Source organism: Protopterus annectens, chromosome 4.part0, assembly GCF_019279795.1.
Source record: "Protopterus annectens isolate FY-2018-M chromosome 4.part0, PAN1.0, whole genome shotgun sequence".
In the NCBI taxonomy this organism is placed as follows: domain Eukaryota; kingdom Metazoa; phylum Chordata; order Ceratodontiformes; family Protopteridae; genus Protopterus; species Protopterus annectens.
The window spans coordinates 400,812,777-400,834,013 of NC_056733.1; positions in this window are offsets into that span (position 1 = coordinate 400,812,777).

Sequence of the window (21,237 nt, forward strand, 5' to 3'; positions counted from 1 at the left end):
ATGCCTTTATTAAAATAATTAAATAAATACAGAAAAGACACCCCTAGCTGAATTGCTGCCTTGTCAGCCACCTAGTTTGCCTATAAGCAAGGCAGGCTATACATATTGCAATATATTAATTACAGATTAGCCATTTCCTAGATAAATCATTGTAGTTTCCATAATGTGACATAATGAAATAGCTGTCCTATCTATTATCATTGTTTTGCAATTTGGTACTTAGATGGTGCCTTCTGATTGTGACATCACACCAGATCTGCCAAGTCTGTGTATTACTGCAGTATAACACAGTTTTCTCTTCAGACATCAACTCTGCTTTCACTATTAGCTGTCATCCCATTTGCTATTCCCTTTGCTTCCTTGGGATCATTGAACTCCAGGATTACATAAGCATCTGCATTTCATGCTCTAGATTCACACATTATTTTGCTTTGTTTAGGACAGTGCACAATGAGTGCAGCATATCAATTAGCTGTCCTCCTGCAGTGCCTTTGATATATGCAACATATCTGTTGAGCAAGAAATCCAGCTCTCCCTTCCCACATGCTCATATTCTTTCACAATTCTACCTCCAGCGTACATTCAGAGCAGCAATACATTCTCAAAGATAATCCTATTCTTCTCTGCCTCTGTGTTGTGGAATCTAGCCCTGTTTGCATTACGAAATGGGCTGAACAATTATCTCTTGAGCTGAGACATATAATTTTGACTCTCAAGTGTTTGAAATCAAAACATATCAGAGTACTGCACTCCACATTATATTCAATTTACCTATGTTTAGGGTAAGATTATTTGTAAAAATGCATTGGTTATGCAAAAAAAAACCCTTCAAATACACTGTTTATTTTTGATTACTTCATTCACAAAGTAGTTAAAATGATTTAAATAGTAATTGGCAACTGAAACACCCCTCTTTAGTTATAGCTAGTTTGATGGTGAAACATTTTAGCACTGATACTAGTCAGGCATCTGCCACTGTTTTTAGACTATTCTCAAGGTTTTGTTTAAATATGTCAACTACTGATTTATTCATATTTTTGCACATTAAAAAATGTTCAGACTGTATGCAGAAATTTTAATTAGTTTGTGATCCCTCCTTTACACTTGTTTGTTCACACCTGAAAAAGGGCACTTCTTGTCGTTTTTTAAAAATCAGCAATTATCAGCAATTATCAATATTCAATATCAGCCATGTATCAGTAATTGTTTTGTTTAGCCTCGGCTCATGGATTGAAAATAATGAGACTTGCATTTCAGTTCTAGAGTATCAGTCAGCTTCTCCTGGAGACAGAGACCTCCCACAGGTACAACTGCGTGTTGTTTACTGAACATCTTACCTCAGGTGTCTTGCACATATTATCCTGCGTTCCTGCCGAGATGCATTTCCAAAACATTTACAGCATGCCCACAGCTGTTGATCCACACCACTAACATTAGATTGCTCATTCTTTTTCCTCTCTGCTACCAAGTAAATACCATCTATGAAAGACTGTCACATGCTTGTTCAGGAAATTAGGTCATAATTTAACCCCATACATGGTTTTTATACTTTCTACATTATTAATTATTCATTTTATTATTTACTATTTGCTAACTGGGTAAGTGGAGTGGTCTACTGACTCTTTTCACTGATGAACCAAGCTCAATGACCAGGATATACATCATGGTCTTTCAATCAACAATATTATATACAAAATGAGTACATAGAAAATTTCAGAATAGAGATAAGGCTGAAAGCAGCTAGGATAAGATTAAAAGAGCCAGTCAGAGTGTATTGAGAAAATAATATAGATATAAAACATGCAAGCTAAGATATGCATAAAATACAGTGCAATCATACATATACTATATAAACTCCTATGTGCATGGGGCATAATACAGATATAAGATGCTATATTAAGATGATAAGAAAAGTTTCTTATGTATATTTTCTATTATTCATCCTATGGGATGGGAAATTACTTAACCACTGTCGTTGTAGCAGTTGCAGAGGGATTAAGTAAAGAGATGATCTTTAAGTGTATCTTTGAATGCATCTTTCCTTGTGTAGCTGAATGGTTTCTTCACAATTTAATAACCCTCGTACATCAGCTTTCATTGTCATCTTTGTATATGTCTGACATCTCCAACCTTAGTTATCTGTCACTGTTTCGTCCATTAAACTGCGCAAATTGAATGTGTTTCTGTGCTTGCCATATTCTAATTCCTTATGATCCATCTGTTCCTCAAGCTGACATAATTCCACCATTCATCTTGTAACAGATTAATATTCCATTTGAGTTTTACATGCTCCAGATGTGGATTGATCACTCCTTGCCACATCTAACAGTTGATTAATTTCCCTGTTCCTTCCAATAGTCTATCAATGCTGAATCCAAAAGAGAATAGTGCATGTCTCTAATAATCTTATACCGCATTGAGAAATTTATTACAGAAATGCAAAGTTTATGTATGAAGACATTCACACAGATCATTCCATTTAGGCTTAACTTACGCTGAAAGAAGAGGCTCACATTTTTGACTAAATAGTAAACGTTCTTCCTGTTCAGACAAAAGCAGTACCTCCTTTATGTGTTTCATGTTCATTACTAGTACAATAAATGTGTTAAAGTGAAGTGTTCCCTAAATAGATAAGTATAAATTATAAGATTTCTTTGAAAAACACAAGAACTCTAGGTAGAAAAAGATAATGTAATTCTGAAGTATTCTTGTAGGGTTTGAGTCAGAAAGAGCTGCTCCGAATAATTAAAAAATAGGGATATTATCATATTGTGCAAATACATAGTGAAAAATGTTCTTTAGGTTTAATTGTGTCCATAGAACAATTTTTTTTTGCCTGCTGGTCAACAGACTCCTCCTGACCAATGAACCCATTTTTTTTACCTGCTGGTCAACAAACTCCTCCTGAATAATGAACCTATTTGTCCCAATCCCTGGGGCAACAGTCAGCCTCACCAGGGGTTGGGAATAAATTGATACGACTGTAGTATGCTGGAATTAACTGGAAACAACTGAACTGAGACTGGAATGGAAGTCTTTATCTGTTAATCACCCAAACTTGTGCTGAACAGGTGCCAGTCTCTCCTTTATGGGCAAAATCTTTTGTACTTTTCAGAATGAGTTCTGAAAAAGCTGTAGTTCAGTTAATAATGCTTTATTAAAGGTTCACAATATCCAAGTACTGTCTTCATTAACACTGCGTATAAATATAACAGTCTGTAGAAATGCTGGTTAGTAATAACAGTACTGCCAAATATATCAAAGTTTCTGCATGTATATTCTGATTCTCCTGAATAACATAAACTGAAACAGTCTTCATTTGACCTGTCTTCTGTACTCTGGCTCAAGTGTCTGTATTGTATCTTCCTTTCTGGAATGCTGGATATTTAATCTTTTCTGTATGTCAGTCTGAACTAACTTCCCTGACTGTATCTGAAATATTTCCTTATATCCTAATAATACAAAAAAATCTGTAATGCTTTTCATGCCTCTTTAGCCTTGGTTGCCTTGGTTTCCAAGCCATGTCTTGCATGTAAGTTTTTATCTAGCATTCCATTGCTATGTACATCTTTCCCTTGAGAAAGGAACAATCTGTAGCTTTCCCTGAAACCTTATTTCTATACATCTTATGCTTAGCTGGCAAGACTGTATCTTTCCCTTGAGAAAGGAACATTATGTATTTCTCTGAAACTGAGTGCATACATGTCTGTCTCGATATTTAAAGGCCTATTATTGTGACTTAATGTACTACAGTGAATTTAGTAAGATTACCCTCAATATAACAGCTCTCCCTGAGGTCCCTGATGAAAGTTTACAGGGTCCTTCTCTTGTAGTTACTTTATGTTTGCATTGTTTACTACTATAATCTGGTTTGAATATACAGACTTTACACCACTTTGTATTGTATGAGGAAGTCGGGAGTGTCAGAGAAGTATGTAAGAGTGATACAGGATATGTACGAGGGTAGTGTGACAGCAGTGAGGTCTGCGTTGGGAGTGATGGATGCATTTAAGGTGGAGGTGGGATTACATAAAGGATCAGCTCTGAGCCCTTTCTTATTTGCAATGGTGATGGACAGGTTGACAGATGAGATCAGACAGGAGTCCCCGTGGACTATGATGTTTGCAGATGACATTATGATCTGTAGTGAGAGTAGGGAACAGGTGGAGGAGACCCTGGAGAGGTGGAGATATGCTCTAGAGAGAAGAGGAATGAAGGTCAGCAGGACTAAGACAGAAATATATGTGTGTGAATGAGAGGGAGGATAGAGGAATGGTGAGAATGAAGGGAGTAGAGGTGGCGAAGGTGGATGAGTTTAAATACTTGTGATCAACAGTTCAGAGTAATGGTGAGTGTGGAAGAGAGGTGAAGAAGAGAGTACAGGCAGGATGGAGTAGGTGGAGAAGAGTGTCAGGAGTGATTTGTAACAGACGAGTACCAATAAGAGTGAAAGGGAAGGTCTACAAGAGGGTAGTGAGACCAGCTATGTTATATGGGTTGGAGACAGTGGCACTGACAAAAAGGCAGGAGTCAGAGCTGGACGTGGCAGAGTTAAAGATGTTAAGATTTGCACTGGGTGTGACAAGGGTGGACAGTATTAGGAATAAGTATATTAGAAGGTCAGCCCAGGTTGGAAGGGTTGGAGACAAAGCCAGAGAGGCAAGATTACATTGGTTTGGACATGTGCTGAGGAGGGATGCAGAGTATATTGGGTAAAAGATGCTAAGGATGAAGCTGCCAGGTAACAGGAAAAGAGGAAGGCTTAAGATAAGATTTATGGATATGGTGAGAAAGGACATGCAGGTGATTGGTGTGACAGAGCAAGATGCAGAGGACAGGAAAAAATGGAAACAGATGATCTGCTGAGGCGACCCCTAACGGGACCAGCCGAAAGAATAAGTTATAAGCTTGCAATTTAAATTTTGACCAGTAGATGTCACTTAGCATTTATGGCCTGTTTGGATTGAAATCTCTTAACTTTATGATTTAATTATAACTGGGCAATTGTTTTTCTTTATCTGGTGAATAAACTGGCAATTTTAGTCATGACCACCAGGTGTAATTTCTGTTTAGATTGAAGTCTGTTAACTTTATGATTTAATTACCATATTACCTAGATCCATAGTATTTAGAATATTTAAGTCTAAGTTCTGATATATGTATGATATATCCAAAACTTGCACATTATTCTGAAAATCAATGTATTTTTTGTCCTGTGGCTTTTAAAGCTGATTAGGCCATGTCATTTTTTTAACTTTGCTGTTTCAAAAACAGCATGGAGAAAATGCCATACACATCATACCTCTCAACCTTTTAATGCAAGAAATCTGGACAAAGTCCAAAAAATGGGGGGACAAAGGACTAAAATTGGGTCACTTTTTAAATATTGCTCTTATAAACTTAGAAAGTTGCTAGAGTAACAGGGTTTGTTTTAACATACATTTTCTGAAGGATTTGAAGTCTAAAGTTCAAATGTATATCATTATTTAGTGTATTTAATCCTCAGATCATCCCAGTGAGTTTCCAGGAAACTGCAAATTTAAGAGAATAAAAAAAAATAAGACGCAAATATCTGGGCAATCTGCAAAAATCTGGACAGTTGAGAGGTGTGATACACATCCTTAACCTGTCTCTGTGAGTCTTTATTTAAGATAGAAAGAGTACGAACTGTTAACCCTGCCTATTTTTCTTAGCTATCTCTGTATGCTGTAATGGTAAAACTACAGGCTATTGCCAATGTTTTTTTTTATCTTATGAACTGATGCCTTATATCGCCATAATGTCTCTCTCTTACAGCACATGAAACCTTTTCCTGTTGTCCATTGATTTAGATCTTTAAGCATTGTATGCACTGTTTAGTCCATTTTCTTTTTTATTGTATAGCCTATTGAGCACAATGTCTATTTTCTAAAGACGGATTGAAATCAGCATTAGAGGGATAGATTTTAACTGATCTTGAAGCATAATTGCCATATACTGTATTGACTTGTGTCTGTAAAATCTTTTTTTATTTACCGTTTTAATGTCTTTGTGCTGCAATAGATGTCTGCCTCGTAAATTTGTATCTGAAATATCCTGTAAATATTTATGAGCTGTAATAGTTTACTAAAACTTATGCTCTCCGTATTTCAGGTCTATACATTTGCATTTTCTGTTAGTTTCCTTTTAACTTTCTGACTAATGTACAATAATTATGTAAAGTGTACTGTAGTCTGTAAATTAATTAACAAATTAACATGCCCTGTTATGCCTTGAGTATATTGAATGAATATTACTACCTATTCTTTATATAGCTTATCTTAATAAACTTGTTATAGATAATTCTGTCACTTTACCCTTAACTAGTGACTGTACAAATGATTCTGTCACTTTACCCTTAACTAGTGACTGTACAAATGATTTTGTCACTTTACCATTAAAACTAATGACTGAATAATGTTAACGATGATGTAGTAGAAATGTATGATGTAATACGCTTGTTACAATTAATTCTGTCACTTTATCCTTAAAACTGACTGAATAATGTGAAGCAAAAATGTATAACTGAGTATTAATGTTATATTCTGAAATTGAACTGAAATGTACTACACTGAACATAACTGAGTATGAACATTGTATTCTGAATCTTGACTGAAATTTACATTACAGGACATTTAAAATAGCTGTGTATAAATGTTATCATCTGGAAACTAAAGTAATTACATATTTATTACTAGGTTCGAACAGATATAATTATGGAACTTAACTTATCTGTAATTTTTACAAGTATAACATAGGAGTTTAACCTGCAACTTTAATGACACATGATATTTATGATGCACTCTTTTCATGCATGGGATCTGAACTTTTGACTGTGCTGTCAATTTCACAATGCAGCATTGACTTTAAATTTTGCATTCTGTAAACGAGCAAAACATCATTTAGTATTTGTGAATACTTTTTTTGTTTCTGTCTGTATTAAGATATTATTTATGCATTGCAGCACTTTAATACAAAGCTCTTAAAAATGACTGCTAAACAAAACAATAACACAAAAAATTAATTTGCCAAATCTGTAACTGTAAGCCCTTTATTCTGTGAATTAACTTGATTGTCATTTCTGGTATGACACATACCACATGATTACCCTATTTTTTAACTAGCCACGCCCAGCATGTCTTTCTGAGCACTTTAGCTGTGTCAAAAAAATTGGAATTTATTTTATCTTTAACCCATAAATCTCTGTATGTTTTTGTCATAACCAATTCTAAAAATTATGTACATTTGCACAAACTATTACATGCAAATTCTTATGTGTCATCTGTGCACACTACTGAGCATTTTGTAGCATTTTTATTTTAACATAACATTTTGTTACTGAAGTCTAAAACAACATATTACTCTGATGACGTTCATACCTAGTACTGAGCTGTTACACTTCAAACGGTTAGCTGCTATAATTTGTGACCCTTTAATCCTGAGAAAACTGCATTTGTGCCCTCTAATAAATGTCTAGTTGTAACTGAACTTGGTTTATCTGTATTAATCAATTAATTATTCCATATTCTTTGCTGTCAACAATGAAATATTGTTATTTTTTTCAACCTTAAGCAATGACAGATAAATGCACTGGTTTGGTGCTTGACTGCCACCCCCTTTATAGATAACCTGAAAATCTTTTTTTATAGAACTACCACAATACTGATTTGATATATAGAATGCATTTCTTCTTTACTTTGCTCTAAGATTTGTATATTATTCATGTTGATGTTTACTTTATCAAAATTTGTACTTTGATTCCTCTTATGCCCCTCAGTGCAATATTTGCACTCGTTCTGAAAACATGCAACTATGTGAAATAATGAGAACTCAAGAGATTACAAAATTATTTGGTCTGGAAATTTGCATATTACGTACACTGATTGTGTTTACGTCTGTAGTTACCATATTGCGATTTAACTCTGTACCTGGAATTACATGTAAACAAGAATGTATTACATTCTGAACATTTGTATGAAAATGTACTGCAACTTAACTCTGTATCTTCAATTACATGTGCTGTAGCATTTACACTGATGTCTGAAAACTGTAAATCAGAATTAAGGACAGAAGCTGACTCAGTCTGTGAATCTGCTGCAGTGTGCTTCTGTGATTTATTCCTTTTGCATCTGGAAAGATGTAACATTTCTGAAATAATAACCTTTAACTTTAAAATAACATTTCTGGAACACGTTTTTTAGACTGCTTTACCCAGTTTTTAACTTTAAACCAAACATTTACTGGTGTCTTAATTGTAGAAGTATTATTTGACATGTTTGTATGAAAGGTATGTAAATGACTTTTACTGATGAATTTAAACTTTTCTGAGCTATTAGCTAAAAAGTGCATATAATGTCTTACATAACTTTGTGATTCTGAAAGAATGTGTCCTGTCATCTGTAGCTTTTTAAATATTTTACTTGCTTCTTGGTTGTGTGACATCACACTGGAGATTTGAAAGTTTGTAGAGATGATGAAGTACATAGCTGTTAACGGGATAATGTCTTTTAAGTTCTGAAGGAACACTGCTGAAGTTTGTAGATTTTCTGGGTATGTTGAAGTTCTTTGAGCCATTTTCTGAAGTAAATGCTGCTGCACCACAATTTGTGCAGTCGTGTCTTACCAAAATGTCTGCTCTATAAGGAGTAACTGTAGTGCTGTCTGCTGTGGCCTTATTCTGAATGGAGTTTACAGTCTCCCGCCTGGAAAAATGCAGGTGTGCTACTGAAAAGTCTGTTATGAAACATTTGTTGTACTTACTGATAGACTGGAAAAAAGTGTTAAACTGGCTGCTGAACTTTAAACTGTACTCGAAAGGGTTACTTACTACAGCTGTATTTGTTGAAGTTTGAAGAAGTGTTCTGAATGAACACTGGTACATGTAATCTGACTGCTGATAAGGTTGGTTTGAACAAAACAATGTTTTTCTGTAGATTGCTCTGAAGAACACATATAGTCTGACTGCTGATTCAAGGTTGTTATAGGGTTTTGTGACTTACTTTTATTGCTTTTTACCCCATTCATAGTGGCTTGACGTTGAAAGAATTGATAAGACTGTAGTGTACTGGCATTAAATGGAAACAACTGAAATGAGACTGGAATGAAAGTCTTTATCTGTTAATTACCCAAACTCGTGCTGAACAGGTGCTAGTCTCTCCATTATGGGCCAAGTCTTTTGTACTTTTCAGAATGAATTCTGTAAACACTGTAGTTTGGTTAATAATGCTTTATTAATGGTTTACAATATCTGAATACTGTCTTCATTACCACTGCTGATAAATATAACAGTCTGTAGAAATACTGGAATGCTGTTTAGTAATAACATTGCTGCCAAATATATCCAAAGTTTCTGTATGTATATTCTGATTCTCCTGAATAATATAAACTGAAACAGTCTTTATTTAACTTGTCTTCTGTAATTAGGCTTGAGTGTCTTTACTGTAACTTCCTTTCTGGAATGCTGGATATTTAATCTTTTCCATATATCAGGCCAAACTAACTTCCCTGACTGTATCGGAAGTATTTACTAAAACCTTGCAATGCTTTTCATACTTCTTTACCTTGGTTACCTTGGTTTCCAAGCCTGGTCTTGCATGTGCCTCTTTATCTAGCATTCCATTGCTACATACATCTTTCCCTTGAGAAAGGAACATTCTGTAGCTTTCCCTGTAACATTATTTTTGTACAGTTTATGCTTAGCCAGCAAGATTGTATATTTCCCCTGAGAAAGGAACATTCTGTATTTCTCTTAAACTGAATGCATGCATATCTGACTGTATATCTTCAGGCTTATTATTCTACCTTAATGTAATATACTGAATTTACTAAGAATGCCCTCAATCTTAACAGGTTGTTTTGCTTTTTCTTCCTTGTGCCCCATCCCCTTGCATGCATTCAGAAAAGTGGGAGAGGGTCATCCTCTCCCTTCTGCAAGGGGCATACCCTGCAGGAAACTCCAGCTTGCCCTATGAAGCAAGTATGGTGATGTCTCTAGTCTCCACCAGGTAAACTGCATTAATTCCATCTACCCATGAATTGCACACAACCCTTCACAATCCCTGGGAGAGGACAGAATGCCACAGCCATTCACACCTCCCCTTTTCTACCAAGTTTTTCAGTGCTAGAGTCATTAATAGAATCCTGGTCACCTGGGTCACTAAGGGCACCACCCATCTGCATCATTGAGCCAGGCAATAGGATGTTTTGAATAAAAATCTCCAAAGCCCTTTAAAACATTTATATTTTAACAGATAAAAAGTAGGCTTATGAATAGAAAGATAAATTATAAACACCAAATGTTTTTAATATCCAGAATTTCTTTAATCTTCCTAAATCTCTAAGAGTAAGAGTATTGTACCCACGTGCACACACACACACACACACACACACACACACACACACACACACACACACACACACACACACACTCTCTTGTCTTCAGTAGTATTATCCCTATTCCTTTAAAGGTTTTGTTCCTATATTGCACTGGATCCCAAGAACTCCATCCCTCTAAAGAGCCAGCCTTTGAGTGCAGTACTGGAAAGATAATTGAATTCAAACATACGACTTGTTAATACTGGTTGTTCCTCAAAGTGAGGAAAATATCCTTTTGTAATTTTGGATCCTTCTAATTAATTTCTTAGTCATTTTGCCATGGTTTAAGTTTAAAGTTCTCTTCATATCTTATGAGGAAAAAAAGTGTTTGAATATCAATGGAATTTATTTTCAGTAAATATCATGGCCTGTTCTGCCTTTAATGTGAGAGAGTACACATTCCTGCATGCACTCAGTCAAGGCCACCATGCAGACCTGAATTTGTAGAGTCAAACACATGCCCATGGCCCATACACTGTATGCTGTGTACGTCTCTGTTTAGTAAGTGACAGTATTGCAATGCATCAGGCAAAAAAAAAAAAATGAAAAGAAAAAAAGAAAGTGTTGGCTGTATTTTTCCACTCTTCCTCCTTAATACACATGAAATTAGTGTCACTACTCTATCCTGGGTTATCCAGTTTGCAGTCAGAACATTATCACTTTTGTCATGGACCCATCAGCTGAAATATGTTTGTGAAACAAGGTATGCTCTTTTAAACTAAAATACACTAACCTTCATTTCATTACAGGACTAGTTAATAAGTGTTCCACATAATACACCCCCCCCAGACTTGATGTCTATTTATGTTATTGGTATCAAGCTTTAGATTCCATATCTCAGGTCTCTAAGTAATCAAGACAATAAACAGGACATCCTTCTGTATGATTTCCTAGGTTTCTGCCAAGAGATGCACAATATTTAATATGTGATGATGTAAGAAGAAAATTGAAAATGACCCACCAAATAATATTGATTTTCAGCCTAATTTCTACTTTAGAACCATTATAGTCACAGTGACGAAGAAGCCTTCACTCTTTCTTTCTTTCTTTCTTTCTTTCTTTCTTTCTTTCTTTCTTTCTTTCTTTCTTTTTTCTTTCTTTCTTTCAACAAGCTATGACAATTATGCTTTCACATTAAATCCTTGTGAAATTCATGAAAAACGGGGTCTCATCCCAATGCTCTGACACACCTGTTGAATAATATCAGTCAGGAAGAAGAGTTTGCTATGACAGCATACTGGTGTATTACCAGGACCACTGCTAAATGTCTCGAAAATGTTATCAGAACATGTGGAAATCTTTTATAAAACTTGCAGAAAAATTGCAAGCTTTAATACTCAAAATCACTACCCCATATCTATTGAAAGTAACAAAAAAACAGCCGAGGAATGCTAAAAAATCCCAGTTCTTTATTGTACGTGCTTTTCCCATAACTGTTTGTTGTATTATATGCTGTTACTTATATTAATCATATAGGTTATTTAACAGCCATGCTGCCTGGCTGCCTATTGAAATGTCAGCACTCATAATGCTGAGTGCTGACACCCAAAAAAAAAAAAAAATTGGAAATGCAAGAGAACAGTGAATCTCAAACATCGCTCTTCTCTTTTAAACTTTTTTTCAGTGTGGCAAGCCTCTACTCACCCCTCCAAAACAGCTTATATATACCAGCTCCAAGATACATCAGAGAAAAAGGAATATTTTAAGAAATAACCATCTCAGCCTTATAGCCATTCAGTCTTTGTGATTTGGGGATTTTCTGTAGTGGATCCCAATATTTCAATTGGTTACGATGCTGCCTCACATAGATGTTTTAAGTTTGAGTTTTGCTTGTGTGCAATCCTGACTTATTTTTGTACAGTATGTCTTTGAGGCATCTAAAGATTAGAATCAGGGCAAAGCATGCACACTATATTTATTCAGGTACCCCATCTTGAAGAGATAATACTAGAACCTTAATTCCCTCTGGATGTTTTGCTAAAATGAAGTTACACACCAATTAATGAATGGTTTCTCTCTCTCTGAAACACATTTAGTCATCAAGATTAATTTAAGAATCCCTTAATTGCAAACAACATGAATTACCAAAATCTGATAAGGGCATAACCTTTAGGTAAAGGCACTATTAAAGTTGTTGATGTATGGTTCTTTACATTTTATAAGCATGTAGTTAATGTCACTTAAACTTATATGACATCACTAAAGACAGAATTTTAAACAACCAAATCATTTAAATGTTTTGAATATTTAAAATAACATTTAGGATGCAGCTGACTTATCTAGTGCCTGGTGCTGTTCCCTGATCTGGGACTCCTCAACTTGAAAAAACAAAAATAAACAAAAAAAAATAAATAAAAATAAATTAAAAAAAAAAAAAAAGATCCTAAAACTTGAGAGCCAGCCATGTCTTTTTCTATACCCCCTCAACTCTACGTCAAGAAACAAATTTAAAAAATGCCTCTGCATTTTAAAACTGTAGCCTTGCTACAACTTATACCACACATGAAGCACTAAAATTACTCATTACTGCAGTCCTATAAAACAGTATTGAAATGCATTTCTGTACCAGAATTCAGAAATGCCTGTCGCATCTCCTGTACAAAAATGAATACTGAGGCTACTCTCCTGATTTACTGGAATCACCTGATCATGCCCCATAATTCCTTGTGCCCAAGATGGCTGCCCCCTTTGCCTCACCCTAGCTATACTATTGAATAGCAGGGAAACCAGACATACAGAACAAATCTTTGTAATCATTGCATCTGCTATGTGAATTTGAACAGTTTTACCAGTTCTCCCACCTCTTCAACTTTCCTTGACTTAGAAAAACATGCTTGATTATCTGTTTCACCGCAGGATTCATGATCAAGTTATAACACATAACCTAAATGAAAAAAACTGGAAAAGAATAAATCATTAAAAAATTACATGGCCTGCCTATCTTTACCATATGACAGAACATATTCCTAAACTGTTGCAACTGTTTGTTAGATTTACTTGAATATGTAAATAGTTTAAGTATTTTTGTCAAAAATGTAATTTTTTTATTTAGTTTGATTACCGGGGTAGTAAACTTGCCACAGTAGACCATTTGCAGGTGTAGCCCGGGTAAAGAAATTAACAAAAAAAAAAAAAAAACAATAAAAACATAAACAGAAGAAATTCACAAACATAGAGTAATCACAAAAGGTAGGTAATCCAATAGACAATTGAAACAATATATAGATATTATTAACCGAGTAAAAATACAAATGTAGATTTTGCGTGCAAAGTAAGATGAAAGCTTTAAAAATTGCAGAAAAAAAATTGCATGTGCAATTTTTCAGTACTCCTGTTTATTGGTTAACTCATTGACACCTATGTGGTGGGTAATGTCACACCTCTAGCAGCCTACACACATCCTTACATTCCAGAGCATCTTCTGAAAAATTAACTTCAAAAGCATAAGATAAACAAATGTGAATATTTTGTGAACAATAACAACTATTAAAACTGTACAAATATCAATGTTATCAGTAAGAAGTGTTTTTTACAGTGATAATAGACAGTGCATTCCTAGTATTTCCATAAATGCCAATGCCATAACATATTATTCATTCACACAAACACAGAATTATATATTTTTTGCTAAACTTTCACAACATTGTCATATCTTAGAAAATACCCAAAACAGACATAAATTGTTAGAACACTTTGATTAACGAGACATAAGCTTTCCCATGGCAGCAAGAAATTCTTCTCTGAATGTGTGTTTATTTAAATACTTATAGAAATATGTAAACATGTGCTTAACTGCATAATTAGCAATATCAGTAACTCTGAATATCTCTCAAGATGCGCAACATAAAGTGCAAATTTCAAGGACAGCCTTCTTCAACGATAGCTAAGGTTTCATCTGATGCCTTGTTACAGTTTGTAAGTCATTTTTTAAATAGTAAGTACATATGGAAATATTGCTTATTTTCATAATTACTAACAAGCAACTAGCAATATCTCAAGTACAGCGTAATATAAATCGACACTGACAATTTTCCTGCCTCTCACCATGGTATGTCACACCACACCCTTCAACAGCATGTAGGTGTCTCAGTTACGAAAGTTTGATCATAAATATTAACGTATGAATAATAACTGACAAACAGTGATTAATTTCTCCACTACTAGGCAGTCTAGGTTAACAATCCTAGTGTCATTTTGTTAATAAATCCTTGCCCTTTCTAATATTACCTATTATTAGCTACTAAGTCACTTAGTTAAAGAAGTCAGATCCAAAAAGTGATCTGGATGCCATAAGGAGCTATGGCTGTTAACTGAAAGTATACAAAAAAGGTAGTATATGTTTGAATTGCAGTTTCATGGTCTGAAGTTCGGTTCTGGCTTCTACTGACAATATGCTGTTTATCTATATGTAAATCACCATTACCAATGCCACTGTGTGGTTTACTGCTATTAGGCAATTACATTATTTACAAAATAAATTATTTGCCATTTTAAATGACATTATATGAAGGAATTTCTTCTTTATGTCTCTTCCATTATGTGAGATTCAGGATAGAGCTTATTAATTTACTGTGCAGGTATCTGCCAACATATTTGATGTTTTTTACATAGCCAATTGGCAGTGTGAACATTGGCTCTAGATTATCACCACTGAAGTGACACCCCAACCCCATATATATATTGTTACTACATCAGCTTATATAACTTAAGTATTTTTAAGTTAAAACTACAGTAAATTAAATATAAATGAAGTCAATGCAAACCATATGACACAAAGAGGATTGTAAATTAATAAAAACATTATTCAGCATAATGATTTGTTCTCACTTAGCTATGCACTATGAGCATTACAGTTACTTGTAGTTGAATTAAAGACTCTGATGTGAGTTATTGGCAATTTGCTAAAGCGTGACACTGCACTTACAGAGCTAATATGTTTATTGTACATCGAATGGTATTATAAAGAAAAGTAGTACTTCTAGGGAATGCTAATGTATGATCAGGTGACTTTCCATTTGTTTTAGGTGATGCAAGATTCTTAGTGAAACTCCATAATGTAATGAACATTCAAAATATAGCCACTTGACTCTGGTTAGATCATTTATTACTTTAGTTCTGTGACTACTTTATTTAAAATAGTGACTGTTTATGAATTATAGAACTGCCCTGTTTTTCTTTTAGACATTAGAAAAAATGATTAGCATTTATAGTTTATGTTAATTTAAAGGGGTGACTTTTTAAGATATAGTTGGTGCTTTTCTTTTGCCTATTAGCTGGGTGAAAAAAGTAATTATATATTTTCCTACTGGTAGGCACACCGATTTGTATTTCATTGTAACTATGATCTTACTAGTCTGAATACTTCAAGATTTACTGTGGTTGCACTGACTGGTATGTCAAATCAGCATTGATGATTTGACATACTAAATACCTCTCCTTGTATAATTGAGTACCTACTTACTGCTTCCTTTGTTCTCCATTTTATTCTATTATTTCAGTCTAGATATTTTTCTGTTTGTTTGTATCTGAGAATAGACTAAGGATGTTCAGCAAAAAATGATTTTACAATATATAAAACTGTTAGTTTCCTGAAGTTCTGCTGTACTTCATCTGATCAATCACTCATTTAAATAGCAAAATATTTATTTTCATTCACTGGCTGACTGCTGAAATTCTGGAGAATGTAATTGCGAGTTTTGGTATTGCAGCAAGGCAGGTATGAATGAGGGGAAGTACAGTCCAAGACTGCGGCATCTTGCAGTATTCCCCTATGTTCCCCTACTCTAAAGTTTACAATTGATAGTGAATATGCATCTGCATCTATATCACTGTCTGCATCTTTATCTATATCTCTCTATCTATCTTACTTCTATAAGGGCCAGCACAATATGAACCAGCAAGGTACTCCATATGGCAAAGCATAGATATTGCTCTGAACTTTTTCAACAATGGGATCCCCACTCCAACTTCAATGACATTGCAAATGTACTAGCAAACAAGTTTACCACTGACTTCTCCTCCAAAACTCTTCTTCAAACACCACACATGCCAGAATCCTTCACGCCCCACTACAAACACTCAGGAACATGTTCTTGAGGTACTTTCAGAGACTAAAAACATTTCCTTTATGGGTCTTGAGTACATATTTTTTTTTAAAAAAACATGTTCTCACCAAATCTCCCCCCTTTTTTTTTTTTTACCTAAACATTCCCACAGTTTATGTTTCTGAACTGCCCCTTCAACAAGGGTGCCTCCACCATGAACCCTGGAAATTTCATCTTCATAAGTCTGATCTCTAAAACCATAAAACATATCATAACTAATCTTATTAATTATGATATCAAACATCTCATTAGGCTTGACCGACATTATTTTGGTTTTGTAAAGTATAAATCAAGCCAGTTAAATTTTGTTAACTTCTTGAAGTGGTCAATGATAGCCAGGCTGTTCATGCAGCTTATCTCTATCTAGCAAAGCAGAACCATAGCCTGGTTATCTTCTGCCCTGTGCTAGCTAGCTAGTAAGAAACAAGCAACAGTTGAGCAAAAGTCACCTTTATCAAACAACAAAGCTTTCAGGTATAAAACCCTTTCTCAATGATTAATTGAGAAAGGGTTTTATACCTGAAAGCTTTGTTGTTTGATAAAGGTGACTTTTGCTCAACTGTTGCTTGTTTCTTTTGGCTCTTATACAGCATTATTTTACATCTAGCTAGTTAGTAAACAAGATAGCTTGATAGATATATTGAAAACAGACTAATAGAAAAGCAAAGAGACCTATGGAAAAAAGTTAGATAATCAGCACTAAGGTTTAGAGGGACAAAGTCCTAACTATAGCCCAGGTGACATGACTTTTACTAGCTGCTCAGGCATCTGAGGTGCTGGCAGGTAGGGATAGAAGTACCTATTACACAGGGGATGTGTTCATTGATCTAGGCAGTCCATGAAAGGAGGTATGGCACATACAGGGGAGTAGTCCTCAGATGGAAGAGACAAACACAGAGGAAGGGGTGGGAAAAACAAGGGTAAGTCATCAAACAATAAAATCCCTGGCAGACGCAGTCACTGGGATAACCGTGCAAGATAGCCTTAGGATCCATGCTTGTCCCAGTCTTGAGTCAGAGAAAGTCTGGTAGTGGACGGAGTTGGTGGTAGATCCAGTGACTCAGAGGGGCACTTAGACAACCAGAAGTTATGAAGCAAAATATGAGGGTGGATAGATAGATAGACAGAAAGGTAGACAGGTTGAACAGATAGCTAACAAGATATCTACATTTATATCAATGTCAGTATCTATATCTATATCTATATCTATATCTATATCTATATCCAATAGATGGACGGATAGAAAGAGACATAGATAAATACATAGGTAAGTAGATAGATATATGGACTGAAATATAAATAAATGGATGGAGTGACATATGCATACACAGACAGATAGCTAGATGGAAATACAGATAAAAAGGCAGACAGATAAACAAATAGGGAGACAGACACAGAAAGCTGAGCAAACAGACAGAAATACAGACAGATGTAGGCAGATGCAGAGATACATACATGCATACATATATACATACATGCACAAATACATAAATACATAGATACATAGACAGATAAGTAGATAGATGGATAAAGAGCTAGCTGCTGAAATGGACAGATAGAAAAGCAGACAGATAAAGATACAGGCAGAAATCCAGGCAGAGAGAGACAGATGGATGCAGAGAAACAGAGATGGATGCATGCATACAGATATATACATATAAACAGATTGTTACTGGTGTGCAAATGATATACATAAAAAACGTTGACTCATTTTTTGCTGCATCTAAACTTAGCATGACATGGTCAGTATAACTAAGTATACATGTTTGACCATTGTACATAAAGCCTCAAAAATAAACTTTTTGAGGGGATTCAATAAATTCTACATGGTCATTTTTGACCATGTGCACAACAACTAGTTTTAGATTCAGTAAACTCCCCCTAGCAGCACATACTCGCATGCAAACATGGAAACTTCTGCAGCATGCAAATTACAGCATAAGTATCTGAATTGTATGCTAATGAAGCTAATTAACATAGTGGAGTGATTTAACAAGCTGTAAAGCAACTGTGTAGACTTGTGCTTGTCTTTCCATGTATTTGAAAGTTTTCTGAATACAGTCATAGAAAGGAGTCTACAGCAAACAAGACCAAGTAAATGTCAATAAATTTGTACAGAACTGATCGTAACATATAACCCCACACACATTATCACATTATCAGACATGGTGGATGCTAGAAAGTTAGATTAACAACAGCAACAATTCATTTTTAAGTGCCATGACATAAATGCAGCTTTGAACCCCCACTCCAAATGAAGAATGTATTCGTAACTAATGAAGACAGCTAAAAGTGTAAACCCCATGAAGCATATTAAACATCTAAACTTAGCATGACATGGTCAGTATAACTAAGTATACATTTTTGACATGTCATGACATGACATTGCCATGTAAGCATATGCAGTACGCATTGGACAGAATACAGTCAAATTGTATCAAAACCTGCATTCATCTGTGTAGATATATACTGAAGTAATACCCTCCCTTGAATGTGCAACACTGGGCTCCCCTTCAGTTTCCCTGCCTACACAGTTACCAATGGTGTAGATTCAGGGCTGTCAGCACAGTGAAGATGCAAATGAAGTCAAAACTCATTAGAGGTGCCAAATCCCAAAAAAGTGTAACTATTAAGGATGTTAAATTAGTGTAAGCACTTTGTGTTCAATGCATGGCAACAGTTAATGATGACATCAGGGGATTGTGTCAGGTTACACTTACAGAGGTGTACATGTAGGTCTGTGAAGTGAGAAAATGCATATAAGCAGTACACATTCAAAAGTTCTGTTTCATCCTCTTTATTGTTTGTTAAAATGCATTGTCTCTGTCTGCTTTAAGTAAAAATTTCTTTTTTCGTTTTTATCATTGTTTGCATGGTGCAACATAGCACAACCACAGGAAACAAGGGAATGAATGATAGGTTTATCAGTGCTTGTCATATAAACTATTCCTGTGTCAGCATGTGTATGTTTAGGGCTAGAGTATAGAAGGTCCTGGATTTTAATACAGGGTCTGAAACCTTGCCTTCACTTTTTGAGCTGCATGTTTGTGTGATATCACAGGCACAGAGAAAAGTAATAACAGGATCACCCATGTTTACCTTCTTTCAGCGTTGGTGCATGCAGCGGCATGTAAGTGCTCATTGTTCACTGATGAGCACCAATGGAGTTGATATATTCAGTAAAGCAGCAGATGTTTTTCATTGGTGTTAATTACAGCATAAGCAGGTGATTTTCAGTACAGTGGAGCCATTCAACAAGCTGTAAAGCATCCATGTAGCCTGCATTCTGTTTTTTCTGAATACTTCAATACCGTGGGGGTAGAGACAAGGAAATTTTAGGCCAGAAATAAAATTGTATCAGCTGCTACAGTCCTGAACCTAGAATGTATTCTTTAGTAATATTATGGCATTTCCTTGCATTTCTTAAAGTGGTGCAGTAATGAAGTAAATAGTGATGGATTTGTATAGAAAGTACTGTACCTTAATATGTGACAGCAACACTTATTTTACTTACATGTGTCCATTACTAATTTATTTTTCTTATTCTTCTAATTTTTAATTGCACTTTTTGCGTGAGGTACCACATAGCGCAAACAGTAGAAGTGGGGAATGGCTGTGTTTATCTGGTTTGTGTGAAGAGTGACAGACCACCTAGGAAGCAGTCAGCCAAAAATAGAAACTGGATACATTCAATTAATGCCATTGACCATTGCAAAAAGTTGGCCTGAAGTACACATGGTACTGGGTTCTATTACAGAGTGTGCAACCTTTGTTTTACTGCTCTGACATTGCAGTTTACAGAAATGAAGTGCAACATAGACAACTGTTTCCTCATCTTTCTTCTGAGGACAGGTATAAGTCTAGGACTGCCATACACATGGTCCTGGGTTCAAATGCAGCATATTCCATATAATATCCCTTTTTCTGATAGAGCAATCTATGTAGTATTATATTTATAATCAAATGTATGACTGCAGGTATACTGTGTACTATAGTTCTGTAAATGTATTACTGCTATCTTGACCAGCATGGCTTTAACTTTTGTGAAAAACACATTCACAACTGCCTGTATGTGCAATTGCTTGCCACTGTCGCATTCTGTTTGGCAGACATTAGCAATGCGGCTCGCATTTGCATACTGCTTACCTACATGCAACAGGTGTAACTCACATGCATGTACACTTTTTTAACCATCATGCAAATCTACTTCTTATTGTGCTATGGAACTGTATATATGATGCTTTCTTACTGGTGTTTATTGTCTATTTCCTTTGTATGACATAAAAGTACATGTCGAAACATTGCAAAGTGAGGACACATTCTAAGTATACATCGTACATTCACAATACATAAATGTGTTGCTCCGCCCTCTCCCAAGCAGTGAAACTCTGGGGTCTCTGTATTTGTTTACATGCATATATCAACTACACTTACAAAGAGTAATATATAATGTTGTGTGACCCCCATGGACAGGGCAGTAGGTGGTGCTGGCAATCTTGCTCTGCTAAATTCAAACATCCAACTATGCTAAATAAGGTTACTTGTGTTTTTACACAGCTGGGCTTCTACACACCCTAGAGCTGTTAGGCTACTGGCCTCATATGAACCTGTGAATCTATGTGCCTATGCAGGCCTCCCAACCTGTTGTCCCCCACATGACCTGCTGATGTCATCTACTATAAGTTCACATGCAGCCACATAAAAGTCAGATTTGTGCGGTGGTGCTTACATAAAGTACATA